Source organism: Sebastes umbrosus, chromosome 7 (genome assembly GCF_015220745.1).
Source record: "Sebastes umbrosus isolate fSebUmb1 chromosome 7, fSebUmb1.pri, whole genome shotgun sequence".
NCBI classification, from domain to species: domain Eukaryota; kingdom Metazoa; phylum Chordata; class Actinopteri; order Perciformes; family Sebastidae; genus Sebastes; species Sebastes umbrosus.
The window spans coordinates 34,953,133-34,969,555 of record NC_051275.1 but is presented as its reverse complement, the minus strand read 5'-3'; the positions used below and the strand labels follow the sequence as shown (position 1 = coordinate 34,969,555).

General features: G+C 40.0%; 1 protein-coding gene and 6 non-coding genes across 9 annotated transcripts in view; 4 read left to right on the top strand and 3 right to left on the bottom strand.

Moving 5' to 3' along the window:
* The window catches only part of plekhg2 (pleckstrin homology domain containing, family G (with RhoGef domain) member 2), a 98,777-nt gene that overhangs the window by 745 nt on the left and 81,609 nt on the right, over window positions 1-16,423 (top strand). The window lies entirely within an intron of this gene.
* On the top strand, window positions 3,975-4,066 carry trnar-ucu. Its single transcript is given in 2 exon segments — window positions 3,975-4,011; window positions 4,031-4,066. It is a non-coding gene; the product is annotated as a tRNA-Arg (tRNA).
* trnar-ucu lies at window positions 4,463-4,553 on the top strand. The gene is given in 2 exon segments: window positions 4,463-4,499; window positions 4,518-4,553. It is a non-coding gene; the product is annotated as a tRNA-Arg (tRNA).
* Window positions 4,948-5,038, top strand: trnar-ucu. The gene is given in 2 exon segments: window positions 4,948-4,984; window positions 5,003-5,038. It is a non-coding gene; the product is annotated as a tRNA-Arg (tRNA).
* trnar-ucu lies at window positions 12,993-13,084 on the bottom strand. The gene is given in 2 exon segments: window positions 12,993-13,028; window positions 13,048-13,084. It is a non-coding gene; the product is annotated as a tRNA-Arg (tRNA).
* On the bottom strand, window positions 13,853-13,944 carry trnar-ucu. The gene is given in 2 exon segments: window positions 13,853-13,888; window positions 13,908-13,944. It is a non-coding gene; the product is annotated as a tRNA-Arg (tRNA).
* trnar-ucu lies at window positions 15,613-15,706 on the bottom strand. The gene is made up of 2 exons: window positions 15,670-15,706; window positions 15,613-15,648 (listed from the first exon to the last, which is right to left on the bottom strand). It is a non-coding gene; the product is annotated as a tRNA-Arg (tRNA).

The window sequence follows — 16,423 nt, the reverse complement described above, 5'->3', positions numbered from 1 at the left end:
CACAACATCAGGCCGTTTATAGAGACTGTTCCCGTTTACACAGTAAGCAGGAGGTCAGTGAAGGCATCGCCAGTACACTTGAACACATCTTGTGTTTTATAGAAGACGAAAAGTAAAACTTCCTGCAGATTATTAAAATGTAGTGATGTGTTCAAGTTCCCCCTAAAAACAGGACACAAAGTAGTTAGAAACACAAAAAAACACAGAGAAATACAAATAAAAGCATCAAACAGCTGGTAAAGAATCATACAAAATTAAAAAAAGAAACTTTCACAATAAAAGTCTTTTTGTGAGTCCTCACACACACGCATTCATATTTTTATTATCATCATCATGTCCCGGTATAATGCTTCTGATTGTATTTATGAGGTCATGAAGAGTCCGTCTGACCTCTTGACCTTTACTATATTAACTGGTCCCAGTCCAGCTCCCCAGAGGATGAACCCTCTGGTTTCAATGACCTCTGTGAACCAGCAGCTGAACCATCAGTGTGTTCTGTCCAGTCACTGTCGATGGCTGTAGTGAACATAGCAGCCTGTAGGAGGCGCTGGGAAGACTCTTCAGACCAGTTTAAATCCCAGTTAGTGACTCTCTGAACTAAACTGATCACTCATCTGTTTCACACATCTTTCATTCATTACTTATTAAATACAGAACCAAACGTTGTTTCTTTGGTTTTATTTCATTTTGTCAAGTACATACATTCATGGAATTTGACTCCAGTTTTATGCAATATACCTCAATGTACTTACACAGAATAGAAAGAACCGCCAGGAACAATAATGACAATAAATAAAATAAGAATACATTAATAAAAATAAATAAAATGTCTATATACAAGTCAAGTGTTCTGGAAGTTGTAAATAATGCAAAGAAATAAATACTGGATGGATATACATGGACTGGATGATTATGTACATGTGGAGATGTAGATATACTGCATGCACACTGAGTAGGATTTATATTTACAGTGACAGGTATGTACGTTAATAAAAAAAATCTGCATTAAAGACTGTAAATTATAATCTAAAAATGTGCATTAATGACCATAAATTATCGTCTCAAAGTGTGTGTTGTCGGCTTCAGTTAAAGTTACACGACACGTCACAACATCAGGCCGTTTATAGAGACTATTCCCATTTACACAGTAAGCAGGATGTCAGTGAAGGCATCACCAGTACACTTGAACACATCTTGTGTTTTATAGAAGATGAAAAGTAAAACAGGAACGTCGTGGCTAAAAGATAATTATTTTTCTGTAACGTGTAGAGAAAGTTCAGAGCTCCACACACACCGAGGGAACATCTTTTCTCATTGGCTGATATCCAGACATGACTAATCAAACACTTAACTGAAGGATGTGTGTGTGCGTGTCAAGGCTGAATCATCAGCCAATAAGGACCTTCGATTACTGCCTCAGAAAAACACTAATGGATTTATAATTATACGTGTGTGTGTGTGTGTGTGTGTGTGTGTGTGTTGGCAGGCCGATGACAGCTACGTCCTTCTGAGCATCGATCTCACTAATAACACACTTCAAGTCAGGAACAAACACACATCACTGTCTAAACTGGGTCAAACTGACTTCTTACTGCATTATACAGATATGTGTGTGTGTGTTAGTGTGTGGATTGAAGTGCCTTTGAGCAACGTATGGACTCTTGGTGTTGTCCAAATGTCATAGAGAGATGCATCTTACCACAGACTGTCTCTTGTAGAGACAACAACGTCTCTAGATGACTTTATGTTGAGTGTTGATGGAGCAGCTGCAGAGCCTGGCACTGATCCAACCAGACTCCATTCAGAAAACAAGCATTTTAAAAGTTGTCTGCTTGTCGTCATGGTAACAGACCTGACAAAGCATGAATTCAGACTTTTTACTAATCAGCATCATTATGTAGTTATTTCAGCATAATTTTGATCCGTTTATTGCGATTAAATCACAGTTTATTTTGGGTTCATACCGCAGTAGTGATGTGTAGCTGCTAGATACAGTCAGTGTGATGTCACTGTGTGTGAATACAGCTCGCCGCCGGGTGACGTTATGAACCCAGACACGACGGCGTTTGGTTTTCTGACACATCTGGGAATTCACCAACATGTACAAAGCAGCAGCAGCAGTTATTTCTTCCATGGTTGATGGAGGAAAAAAAAGTTGTTGGTATCTATGGAGACAAGCGAATATTTCCTTCGTTCTTGGTGTGAATGCGACATTACAGCTAGTGTGTACTCAATATCCCATAATCCCTTGCAAAATGCTCACTTGTTCAGTGGTGTCACCTCATCCTTCCAACATCTGTTTTTACTTCCCTCCCTTTGTCTCCTTCCTTCTCATACCTTTATTAGGGCTGGGAAATATGACAACATATATCGTCAAAACAATATAAAAATGTCTATCGTATATATTTTTCTATATCGTTTCTTTATATAAAGTCATAACTTAACAAGGAAAAAGAAGTCGTAATATTACGAGAATAAAGTCATAAGTTTACAAGAAAAGATGTCGTAATATTATGAGAATAAAGTCATAACTTTACGAGAAAAAAAGAAAATAACACGTAAAATTTCTACTTTATAATTTTATGATTTTTATTCTCATAATACTACGACTTTTTTTTTCGTAACTTCTGACTTTATTCTCTAAATCTCAATTTTATTTTTTTCCCTCAATGTGGCCCTAATACTCCGTCGTACTGTCGTACCATAGACCTACAACAATGATAAAAAAAAATGAAAATGTAAACAAAACACAGTTATTCATTTCCATCTTTATAAATCCACAAGGAGCCACTGGAGAGGAGCTGAAGACTTCTGACCTCTGACTTAAAACTTTTATGTTCGTTTTGCACTCAAGTTCTTAAAATGAGAAAGTACTTTTTATTTGATCAAGTATTTAATTCACACAGGAGTATAATAATAATAATAATAATAATAGTATACAGAAAATAGGCTTTACCATGTGGTTATTTATTTATTGAATCACCAGGAAACATTGTGATATATATCTTTATCATGATATTAAATTACCTATATCATGGTAGAAGATTTGGGCCATATCGCCCAGCTCTAATCTTTATTAATAACGTTTCGTACTGCATAAAAAAAAAGTTATTTTCATAATGATTTGAATTTTTTAAAAAGCTTTGGATCGTGTGGACCGATCAGAAGCAGCTGGACTGACAGATGAAACCTCGGTAGCGTACCAGGCGTCCACTTTGTTTAAAATCTTTTCTTTAAAATAAAGATTGATTGCAGAGAAACTGACAGAGCTGAGGTCAGACTGGACTGAAAGGAGAGGAAGGATAGAGGAAGGATGAAGGAGGGATAGAGGAAGGATGAAGGAGGGATAGAGGACTTAGAGAAAGTTTGTCAGAATAATAAACTTTTTCAGTTCAGTTTGTTTGGGGACGCTGAACCTCCTCCTCTTCTTTCACACCTCCCCTCCTCTCTCCCTCCATCAGTCCAAACAAGCTCTCCTTCAAAACAGACTTCTTTTCTTTTGTCTTTCTTTCCTCTTTTCCTCTCTCTCTCTCTCTCTCTCTCTCTCTCTCTCTCTTTTCACGTCTCTCCGTCCTATAAACTCTCCTCTTGGCTTCTCTCTCTCTTTTCTTGTGTCTTTGTTAGAGGGAACATCTGGCTCTGTGGTGATCTTGGTAGAACATTGGACTTCTAGTTAAACTCTAAAGAAGTAATTCAAAGGTTGTGGGTTCGAGTCCCACCAGGGTCCAGATTTACATGCGGCAGTTTGATTTAACGGGAGGTTTAAAGTATTTAGAAGGGAGAAACGACTGATTATGGTTTCAGTTATGTGTAAATGAAACCTTGTGGTACAGAAATGTTGTTGTTGGTTCAAGTTCCACTAAAGTTAAACTTTGGACCTGATAAAACGCAGCAATGAACATTTAAATTGTAGAATTACAGGTTGATTCAGCCACTTTTTTTCTGTTTTGTTACACGTTGGTAAGGCTGCCAGCGGCTCTGTGGCGCAATGGATAGCGCATTGGACTTCTAGTTAAGCTCTGAAGAAGTGATTCAAAGGTTGTGGGTTCGAGTCCCACCAGAGTCGACCTTTAGATATTGCATGTATTAAGCAATGACAAAAGGCAGCAGTGGACCTTCAAACTTCAATCTGTAGGATTACTGCTTGAATGAATGCGATCACGCAAAATAATGTACTTAAACTCAAAGGTTGTGGGTTCGAGTCCCACCAAGGTCCAGATTTACATGCGGCAGTGTGATTTAACGGGAGGTTTAAAGTATGTAGAAGGGAGAAACGAATGATTATGGTTTCAGTTATGTGTAAATGAAACCTTGTGGTACAGAAATGTTGTTGTTGGTTCAAGTTCCACTAAAGTTAAACTTTGGACCTGATAAAACGCAGCAATGAACATTTAAATTGTAGGATTACAGGTTGATTCAGCCACTTATTTCTGTTTTGTTACACGTTGGTAAGGCTGCTAGCGGCTCTGTGGCGCAATGGATAGCGCATTGGACTTCTAGTTAAGCTCTAAAGAGTTATTCAAAGGTTGTGGGTTCGAGTCCCACCAGAGTCGGGCTTTTAATCAATTGATGACAAAAGGCAGCAGTGGACCTTCAAACTTCAAACTGTAGAATCCCTGCTTGAATGAATGCCATCATGCTGAAATAATGTACTTAAACTCAAAGGTTGTGGGTTTGAGTCCCACCACAGTTGAGTTTTACATGCAGTAGTGTGATTTAATGGAAGAATTAGAGTGTTTAGAAGAAGTATAATGGTTGTTTATAGTTTCAGTAATATGTAAATGAAACATTGTGGTACAGAAATGTAAAGGTTGTTGGTTCAAGTTCCACTAAAGTTAAACTTTAGAGCTGATAAAAGGCAGCAGTGAACATTTAAATTGTCGGATTAGAGGTTGAACTAGTCCCTTTGTGTTGTTTTTTTTCTCACACATTCATATGATCCGCAGTGGCTCTGTGGCGCAATGGATAGCGCATTGGACTTCTAGTTAAGCTCTAAAAAGTTATTCAAAGGTTGTGGGTTCGAGTCCCACCAGAGTCGATCTTTACATATTATATGCAATGACAATAGTCAGCACTAGACCTTCAAGCTACAAACTGTTAGATCCCTACTTGAATGAATACCATCACGCTAAAATAATGTACTTACTTAAAGGTTATGGTTTCGAATCCCACCATAGTCAAGTTTTATATGCAGCAATGGGATTTAATGGAATAATTAGAGTGTTTAGAAGACCAAAAACTGCAGTTTATAGTTTCACTAATGTGTAAATAACATTGTGCTGCAGAAATGTGAAGGTTGTTGGTTCAAGTTCCACTGAAGTTAAACTTAGAGCTGACAAAAGTCAGCTGTGAAGCTTTAAACTGTAAAATTACAGGTTTAATGAACCACTTTTCTTTTTGTTTTGTGTTGCTCCACGGTTGGCAGGCTTCCAGTGGCTCTGTGGCGCAATGGATAGCGCACTGGACTTCTAGTTAAGCTCAAAAGAAGTAATTCAAAGGTTGAGGGTTCGAGTCCCACCAGAGTCGAACTTTAGATATCGCATTTATTATGCAATGACAAAAGGCAGCAGTGGACCTTCAAACTTCAAACTGTTAGATCCCTGCTTCAATCGCCTTTCATGCTAAAATAATGTACTTACTCAAAGGTTGTTGGTTCGAGTCCCACCAGAGTATAGTTTTACATGCAGCAATGTGATTTAATGGAAGAATTACAGTGTTTAGAAGAATAAAAACTGCTATTTATAGTTTCAGTAACATGTAAATTAACAATTGTAGTGCAGAAATGTAAAGGTTGTTGGATCAAGTTCCACTGAAGTCAAACTTTAGAGCTTTTTTTAGAGGATTACACGTTTAATTAACCACTTTTTGCTTTGTGTAACCTTTCAGGTTAACTTGAACCACATGAACTGTCCACATATGTTACATGTACCACCACAGAGTTCTCTTTGAATAAGTACCTGACGGAGTTTTCCATGTTTTAGGTTTCTACCACGTCTCTGAGTCCTCTGCTCCGTTTCTCATCTGAGAGACTGAGCAGCTTTTTAAAAACACAAGGAGCCATTGATTTCACAGGAATCAAACGCACCCTCAACCATCACCCAAGTATTTGGAAGCAGTTTTAATATCGAGCCCATGATGCAGGATAATTATGGGATGTGGGAGGATCGTTTCCTCGGCGACCGATGTTTGTCGTTTATAATAATTAGCCAGATAATTTAGCATCGTCTGAGGTTGGACAGAGGCTCTACTGTGACGTACTGTGTGTGTGTGTGTGTGTGTGTGTGTGTGTGTGTGTGTGTGGCTGAGGCGACGGATGTATACCGCAGTGTTTCCGACCTCAGAGCAACGCAGTAAACAACACAAACAACACACACACACACACACATGAATGCATGAATACATATAGTAAATGCTCATCACACACAGGAATTTGGATGCACTTCAAAAAAGCTGGACTGAAGAGGGACGTTTGATCGGTTATATTTCTAAATGGATGTTTTAATGAACGTCTCTTCTGTTCTTATCCTGTAGAGCGGAAAAAAATAATAAAGAGCAACATACATGTGGCTCTGTGGCGAAAAGGACTTCTAGTAAAACTGTAAAGAAGTTATTCAAAGGTTGTGAGTTCGGGTTCCATCAGAGTCAAAGTCGGACAATATCGGAGAAGCGTTTCAGAGACGGAGAGAAAGGGTTGCTAATAGTTTAGCCTTCTGCTAACACCGTGGCCTCATCATGATGTCGACACAAAAACTAAACACAGGAGAAGTGATTCAGAGGTTGTGGGTTTGAGTCCCACCAGAGTCGTCCTTTATAGACAGATATTAGGGAGCATTAAGGAACAGCTTCTTTGTTGAGGTCTGTAGGAAACAATGCTCTCATGTGTTCATGGTGTTTATGGTTGAAACCAGGTGTGTGTGGTTGGAGTTCAGGTGTGTGTTTGACACCTCTAACTGTCTGTCTGTACATTCCCATCATGAATCACTGCTCTCTCTCTCTCTCTCTCTCTCTCTCTCTCTCTCTCTCTCTCTCTCTCTGGCTTTATCATTCCAGTCTTCCCATAAAAACTCTCTGTCATTTGGTTTCTTTCCACTAATTTGACACACACACACACACACACACACACACACACACACACACACATGTAAATACATAGAGGGAATTTCCAAACACACACACACTGAGTCTGTGTATTTTTACGGTCTTTTCTCTGCAGCAGCTGGCGACAGATTTAAAGAGTGTGATGGTTCAACTGTCCACTGAGAGGACTCTGCTTCCCACAATACAACACAGGACAATAGAGCAGAATAACACAGAACACAAAAGAATACACTAGAGCTGCTTTGGGACGTCAGTGAGTCTGTCCAACACTTTGTTCCAAATATAACAACTATTGGATGGATGGTGATGAAGTATGGTTCATCATTCATGTTCGCTAATAACTTTAGTGAGTCAGCATGTTAACGTGTCCAATTCTTTAGTTCATTACCAAATAACTGCAGAACTAAAGATGTTCCCATCAGTCGGTTCTAGGGATGCACCAATACAACTGTTTTAGTCCTGATACCGATAGCGATACCTGGGCTTTTGGGTATCAGCCAATACTGAGCACCGATCTAATATCAGTGTTTGATTAATCAGCTGTATGCCTCACTGAGGGACTGGGATCATTCTGTTATGTGTAAGGCCGGTCCGGGGGATTGAACCGGCGACAATCTGGCTCCTCTAACCTTTAGGCCACCATTGACCATTGTCTCCCAAATCCACATTACACACACAAGGAAAATTCAGAGTGTTCACATTGGAAAACAAAATGTAGTATAATGCAAACAGTCATAACGCTGTCTGAATACGCTCCATTGTTGAGTCGGCCGTCGATGGACACCATTGTCCCCCAAAGCAATGCACAAAGGAAACGTAGACGCTGCTCACAGCTGCAAAAGATGGTGATGAAACAGCTCCAGAAAGACGTTAGAAAACTAAAACTAACTTTTTGTCTTTTCTTTGGTAGTGCCATTCTCAAATAAAGTTTCATTAACGTATGACAGTACGTCAGTATGTATGTACCATGCCATTTCCTGTTAGTATAAACCGTAAAAATTGGGGCTGACAAAGTTAACGCAATATCCACAATCCACAATATTTACACCATTTCACAGTTTTAAATGTAAACAGGTTCCAGTGTATGTGAATGACATCAGCTGACAGGAAGTAAACATGGACCCAACCTGTTGCCTAGCAACGCAATTCCATTGAAATGTGCTAACAACGAGTAAAGAAGCAAAGAGACGAAACTTATTTTTTCACAACAGTCGTTGCCGCCATTTTGGACTGAAAACGCTTATTATATTTATAACGTTTTAGTGTCCAACACGGTAGAAAATCACAATAGAATAGAAATAATTTAGTTTTACTTCTGTACGGCTCTTTGTAGTCGGACGTTTTACTGGCGTCCGGTAGTCGCTTTCAGTCCAAAATGGCGGAAGCGTAGCTCTGCTGCTGGGCGCTGAGTGAATTAACGTTTACTCTTTGGCAATATATGTTATTTGGTGTTAAAACAGAATGTTTCAGACAGAGGGTGAATACAGGTATATTCAGTATTTTTGATCATTACTGAATGTAAACATGTTCTAATAGAAATATAAAATACAGGTATGAACCTGAAAATGAGCTGATATGTGACCTTTAAGTTTTTCTGACCACATTCCCAGACTAACCCTTGTAATCAGATTACATATCAGTAATCTTACTCAGGTTTCCGCCCCTCAAACTGAACAGAACTGGAATAAACTCGACTATAAACAAGAGAGACGAGAGCCGTCCAGATTTAGCTGCTAACAGACGGAGGTCAGAGGTCAGAGTCTCTCTGACTCAGCTCCCCTCAGGAGAACTTTCTCAACACTGTTTTAACATCGTTCTTCTTCTGTTACATAAACTATGATCCGTTATACTGAGAGCTCCAACAGTTGGACGCTGAATCTGATTTATGAGTCTGTATTCTAAACAAACTGCACAAACAGAGTCATGGAAACTATAACAGACTACTCTGGTGGGACTCGAACCCACAACCTTTGAATCTCTTCTTTACAGATTAACTAGAAGTCCAATGCGCTGTGCATTGCGCCACAGAGCCCCATGTTAACACACTCATTACAGCTACATCACTAAAGACCAAGAAGAGGTGTGAATGGCTGAAATTAGCATCTGAACAACAGTGAAACTAACTGGAACCTCCCTCGCTGCAGCACTGGATGAAACCCCCGAACTGCATGTGATGATCATAAAGTGGGCATGTCTGTAAAGGGGAGACTCGTGGGTACCCATAGAACCCATTTACATTCACATATCTGGAGGTCAGAGGTCAAGGGACCCCTTTGAAAATGGCCATGACAGTTTACCTCGCCAAAATGTATTGTAAGTTTGGAGCGTTATTTAACCTCTTCATGACCAGCTAGTCTGACCTGGTTGGTACCGATGGATTCATCAGGTTTTATAGTTTACTATGATACCAGGATCTCACTTTTCTTCTGCCTTTCCTTCAGACATTTTCTGGACTTTTTTTTACGTTTCTTTTTTTGATTTTTTGGACAATTTTCAGACTTTTTCTGACATTTTTGAGATTTTTTTTTTTTTTTAAAAAAAACTGGTAATTTTTCTGACATTTTGGGGACTTTGCTTTTTTTTTACATTTTGGGGACTTTGCTTTTTTTTTACATTTTGGGGACTTTGCTTTTTTTTTTTTACATTTTTCAGACTTTCTTTGGACAATAACCCTCCCACTTTCACATATCTAGAGGTCAGAGGTCAGGGGACCTCTTTGAAAATGGCCATGGCAGTTTTTCCTCGCCGAAATATTTCATATGATACCAGTATCTTCACTCTAGCTTAAAAAAAAATAACTAGAGTGACCTTGACCTCTGACCTCCAGATGTGTGAATGTAAATGGGTTCTATGTGTACCCACGAGTCTCCCCTTTACAGACATGCCCACTTTATGATGATCACATGCAGAGCCACATGTTCACACACACATCTAAAGCTACATGACTAAAGACTAAGATTTGCTGATTAGGTGTGAATGGTTGTAATTCCTGCTGATTCTCATGTATCCAGATGGCTGAATGTGTGTAAACTCATTTCACAGTGTGTGTGTGTGTGTGCTGACTCGTGTTGAACGTAACCAACTGTCAGTCACAGTACCATCACCGTGTGTGTGTGTGTGTGTGTGTGTGTGTGTGAGGAGCCGGTCGACGCCATGAGCACAATAGAAACAGCAGGACAACAGAGTGGAGCTATTGTCTGCATGAAAGACAAATACTGTGTTTTACGTGTTTACAAAGAGACACACACACACACACACACACACACACACACACACGCACGCACACACGCACAGTGAGACCACACACAGTGTACTGGACTACATAGTGTGACGATGATGATGATGATGATGATGATGATGATGATGATGAACATGCCACATATATATTGATTTCAATGGTCGAGATCTGAAGTTAATTTCGATTGATTACTACGCAGCCCCGTACGCAACAAACTGCTCCTCACTGTGTGTTCTGAGTCCTTTCTATCAGAACCAGCATGAACTGTTTCAGCAGTTTGAGCTCCAGTAGCTCTTCTATTGGATCAGACAACACGGGCCAGCCTTCGCTCTGAAAGTGCATCAATGAGCCTCGGGTCTGACCCTGTTGCCGGTTCACCGGTTCTCCTTCCTCGGACCACTTCTGGTAGGTCCTGACCACTGCAGACCGGGAACATCCCACAAGAGCTGCAGTTCTGGAGATGCTCTGACCCGGTCGTCTAGCCAGCACTATCTGGCCCTTGTTGTCAAAGTCGCTCACATCCTTATGCTGGCCCATTTATTCTGCTTCAAACACAAAAATTCAAAATGTTCACTTGCTGCCTAATATATCCCCCCCCCCCTCCGCCCCCACTGCCAGGTGCCATGGTAACCAGATAATCATTGTTGTTCACTTCACCTGTCAGTGGTCTGAATGTTACGGCTGATCAGTGTACATCTATAATGTATAATCTATACGTGGTCACTTTAATGGCTCATTAACTGCAACAATTAACGTCTTCTGTTCCCTCATGGCTGAGTTGTGTTTACGTGGTTGGCCACAGATAGCGTGACATCGGGTCGCGTTTTTCAAAAGTTGATTCTATTTCTTTTTTTCCACCGCTGCGTTTTTTTCCGGCACCTCCTGCTTTCACCGCCCTGCCTGATGTTACTGCCTGATGTTACTGCCTGATGTTACTGCCTGATGTTACTGCCTGATGTTACTGCCTGATGTTACTGCCTGATGTTACTGCCTGATGTTGGTTGATCTTTGTACTGCTCAAATTACCACAGCTAACAGCTCAATGACCTTTCTACTCCGACGGTATTTCTATGGCAAAGATATAGAGTGCAAATAAAATAGAACATATCAATAAGGTGCTAGAAGACGAACACACACACACACACACACAGAGAAGAGCAGAGAGCGTCCCTGTGTCGCTTCTCTTAACAGCACTACTGGACGTTTACACTGACTGTCGCTGTGTTTGTCTAGCCTCGACCACTGTGTGTGTGTGTGTGTGTGTGTGTGTGGAGTGTACCCGCTCCCGTGACAGTGTAAATTAATGGTCATGATTGTGTGTGTGTGTGTGTGTTTCCGTCTGTGGGTCGGCGTGGCCTCCTGACATTGTCTCGTCTCAGACACAAACAGTGGGCAGCAGCAGCAGCAGCCATTGTGTGTGTGTGCGTGTGACCTTCATGACCTTCTCTACAGTTTCGGCTCTTTGTGACATTTTGAGTTGTTATTGGACCTTTATGGTTTGAATTGTTTTCTCAGATTGTGAGTGACTCTGTAATCTTTTCAACATCAAAACACATTTCTGCAACAGAAGTTTGTTTCAGTGTTACACACTAATTAATTGATTTAAAAAAACATATTTTCCCACATATTTATTATATTTTTTAGTGCTGTCAATCAATTAAAATAGTTAATCGTGATTAATCGCAAATTAATCACACATTTTTTTTATCTGTTCAAAATGTACCTTAAAGGGAGATTTGACAAGTATTTAATACTCTTATCAACATGGGAGTGGACAAATATGCTGCTTTATGCAAATGTATGTATATATTTATTATTGTAAATCAATTAACAACACAAAACAATGACAGATATTGTCCAGAAACCCTCACAGGTACTGCATTTAGCATTAAAAAGTTGCGTTAATGCGTCAAATGAATTAGTGGCGTCAAAACGAATTTGCATTAATGCGTTATTCTTGCATTACTTTGACAGACATAATTTTTTCATATTTTCTATTGTAATTTTTTCTATTTATATTATGTTATATTTATATGATATATGACACAAAAACACAGATTCCTCGTATGTGCAGACCTACGTGGTAATAAAATTGATGATTGAAGGTCGTAGTTGTAAATCTTGGCCTGACAGACGTCGTTGACTGATGGTCACCGTGATAGTTGGAGAAACCAAACTCTTGACCCACGTCGACGAACCAACCAATTAGAACAGAGCATGAAATGATCCAGAACACGCTGTTGAGCTGACGTAATGCTGATGCTAAAAACATGTTCACCTCAAACTCCCTCATTGTTTTTATGTTGCCAAAGCTCACTACATCTTTATTAAATATGAGAGAAGGCCATGTGGTTGATGTTATTTACATCATGGTGCTGCGATGCACCAGACGTTCATCGCACCTTCTCACATTCCTCAAAACTGATATCAGTCAGTCCGGTACAAAGATTTTATTGGAATCATCTCACACAGTGTGACTCGAAATGAACTTTTTGCACAGAGGATGATTTTAGTAGATTGGTGAAGTGTTGGGACTCGAACCCACAACCTTTACCTAGAAGTCAGTTCATTATTTTAGCATGAGGGCTCATTCAAACAGGGATCTAACAGTTTGGAGATTCACTTTTTTTTTTCATCAAATGCAATATCTAAAGCTCGACTCTGGTGGGGCTCCAACCCACAACCTTTGAATCACTTCTTTAGAGTTCAACTAGAAGTCCAATGCGCTATCCATTGCGCCACAGAGCCACTATTGTTTGGTTCATTCTTACCTTTTATCAGCTCTAAAGTTTAACCTCAGTGGAACTTGAACCAACAACCTTTACATTTCTGTGCCACAATGTTTCATTTGCATATTACTAAATTATAAACAACAGTTTTTCGTTTCTGAGCACTCTAATTCTTCCATTAAATCACCTTGCTGCATGTTAACCTTGACTCTGGTGGGAGGCGAACCCAAAACCTTTCAGTTCAAGTAGAAGCAAATTCATTCTTTAAGCGTGAAGGGATTAATTCAAGCCGGGGTCCAACAGTTTGAAAGTTCACTGCTTCCTTTTATCATTAATTGCAATTTTTAGTTAGGACTCAAACCCACAACTTTTCAATAACTTTTTTAGAGCTTACCTAGAAGTCCAACGTGCTATCCATTGTGCCACGGAGCCACAGCTCAATAGTATTAATTAGTCACAAAAAAAAACACAAATCATGAAGGGTTTAACTTCAGTTGATCTTGAACCAACAACCTTTACATTTCTGCACCAGAATGTTTCATTTACACATTAATAGAACAGTAAAGAACTTCTATTTGATCCAGATCAAGAATACTTCTTCTAAAGACTCCAATCCTTCCATGAAATCACTCTGCTGTATGTGAAACTTGACTCTGGTGGGACTCGAATCCACAACCTTTAACTAGAAGCAAGTTCATTCTTTAAGCTTGACGACATTTATTAAGCAGGAATCAAACAACTGGAAGGTTCACGACTTCCTTTTGTCATTAATTGCAATATCTAAAGACGACTCTGGTGGGACTCAAACCCACAACCTTTGAATAACCTCTTTTGAGTTTAACTAGAAATCCAATGCGCTGTCCATTGCGCCACAGAGCCAATTCAGGACAATTGTTCCTCTTTTAAATACTGTAATTCTTCCATTAAATCACACTGCTGCATGTAAAGTTTGACTGTAGTAGGACTTGAACACACAACTTTTGAGTTTAACTAGAAGTAAATTCATTATTTTTGCATAACAGGACTAATTCAAGCAGGAATGCTGAAGTTTGGCTACTTCCTCTTGACTCTGGTGGGACTCGAACCCACAACCTTTGAATAACTTCTTTAGAGTTCAACTAGATGTCCAATGCGCCACATAGCCACTTTGTTCTCTACACCACATGGTATTCATATATTATGTCCAACAGTTATGGCAGTACGTTAATATATATGTTGTTTTCGAGACACGTAAATATAAAACTTTCTGCTTCCTTGTCTATTCCTCGTGTATTTCTACATACAGATACATAAACAGAAGATATATATGTTCCTGTGTGTCCGTTGAATGAAGCAGAATATTTGATTGGTAGAGTTGTGACCAGCGGCTGAAAGCTGGAAGCTGAAAGCTGAAAGCTGAAAGCCAGGAGGCCTCTCTGTCTGAGTGATCTCATATAAACATGAACCCCACCGAGGTAGAAATATGTAAACACTCTCACAGATAGCATATAGCTGTTTTAGGTTCTACAGTACAGTACGGGCTCATTAAGATACAAGTATGACGGATAATTCAGATTATTTGTTCTCTAATTGTCATCAATCTTTTCTTTGTTTTGCGTGAATTTGAGCAACAAATACCAGAGGAGGTAGTATTTTATTTTCTGGAGCAACAAGGTCCATATATCATTATATCAGCTATATTGTTCATCCATCCATTACGAATAAACGTCCATAAATCTGCTTAGAAATCAGAGTAAAAAAGACCCTCCTTGTCACTACAGAACTCGCCTGAGAATGATCATGTTTTTACGTTTTCTTCAGCATCACAGTGATCCAGTGACAGCAGTCTGTACATCAGTGGGTTCACTGCAGACAGGAGCTGATCACAGATCATTCGGCTTACGTTTAATGATCATATAAATATTTTATAGGCTAAGACAACATCAGGGACGAATGTGGAGCCAAACTCTGTTTAATTTAACGTAGCTGATATCTGTCTACAAGTCTGTCCGGTTGCCGTGGCAACGAGATAAGGGCTTCAATAACAAACACACACACATACACACTGACCGTGCTGTTGTGATGTAAGTGAGAGTGTTGGACGGCCGCCATCGTCGTCCACTGGGCTGTATGTGTGTGTGTGTGTGATGAGGTGTGTCTGAAGCGGATGCACCTGGAAATACCTTAGTAGGTGATGATGAGGTTGGCCAAATCACACACACACACACACTGATGGATGTTGTGAGTGTAACCTCAGCATTGGTTAACCTCAACGTTGGACCTGATCCACTCCCTCTCTCTCTCTCTCTCTCTCTATGTTCTCTCAGTGTCTCTCGCTCAGTTTCACTCTCTCTCTCTCTGAATCAATAAGTTTGATTGATTGAGGTGAACTTTGTTTTCTCTGTAATTCAGACTCACTTTTACTTTCTCAGAGACTTGTTTCACACCCTCCTTTTCTCTCTATCTCCACTCTTTCTGTACAAAGACATGAACAGAACCTTTTCGTTTCCAACATGAGACGACTCAGTCGGTCCTCTATTGTGAGTTTAACCCACATAACTTCTGTTATGACTCTGGTGGGACTCGAACCCACAGCCTTTGAATTCCTCCTTCTTTATACACAACTAGAAGTCCAATGCGCTGTCCATTGCGCCACAGAGCCTCTTGTGTCACAGTGGGTTTCTGTCCAAATTCAGTCCAGTTTCCCAGGAATCACAGTATTGCACAGTTTGGCACCTCACAGTTTATGTCCAGTACAACTTTTAGTATCAATGCAGGCAGAAGTGTTTCCTTTATGTAGAGAGGGGGTCCAAAACTAACATGGCGATGGTCAAAAACCAAGATGGCGATGGTCAAAAACCAACATGGCGATGGTCAAAAACCAACATGGCGATGGTCAAAAACCAACATGGCGATGGTCAAAAACCAACATGGCGATGGTCAAAAACCAACATGGTGATGACCAAAAAAACCAAGATGGTGACGGTCAAAATGTTGAACTCGAGGCTTCAAACCGTCAGTCCAGTAACCAATGTGTGACGTCATGGTGACCACGTGTACTTCTTATATACAGTCTCTGGGCTGCATTGGTAGAATGGAGTTTTGGCAGCAACACATTTGAAAAGATTATTTTTTATGGATCTCATTTGGAAGAATAACAAATAGTTTACACTTCTAGTTTCCAGTGAGTAAATGAAGGTGTTTCCACGCAGGGTATTAAACCCGCAACCTGGAGACCTGCTCTGCATCTGGCTAGTATTACTGACACCCTTTAAACCCCCTAAACCCCCTAAACCCCCTAAACCCCCCCATCTGACCCACATCCCTCCGTCCTTCAGCAGCTGCAGAAACACTCGTTTACGTACGACGGACTAATTGG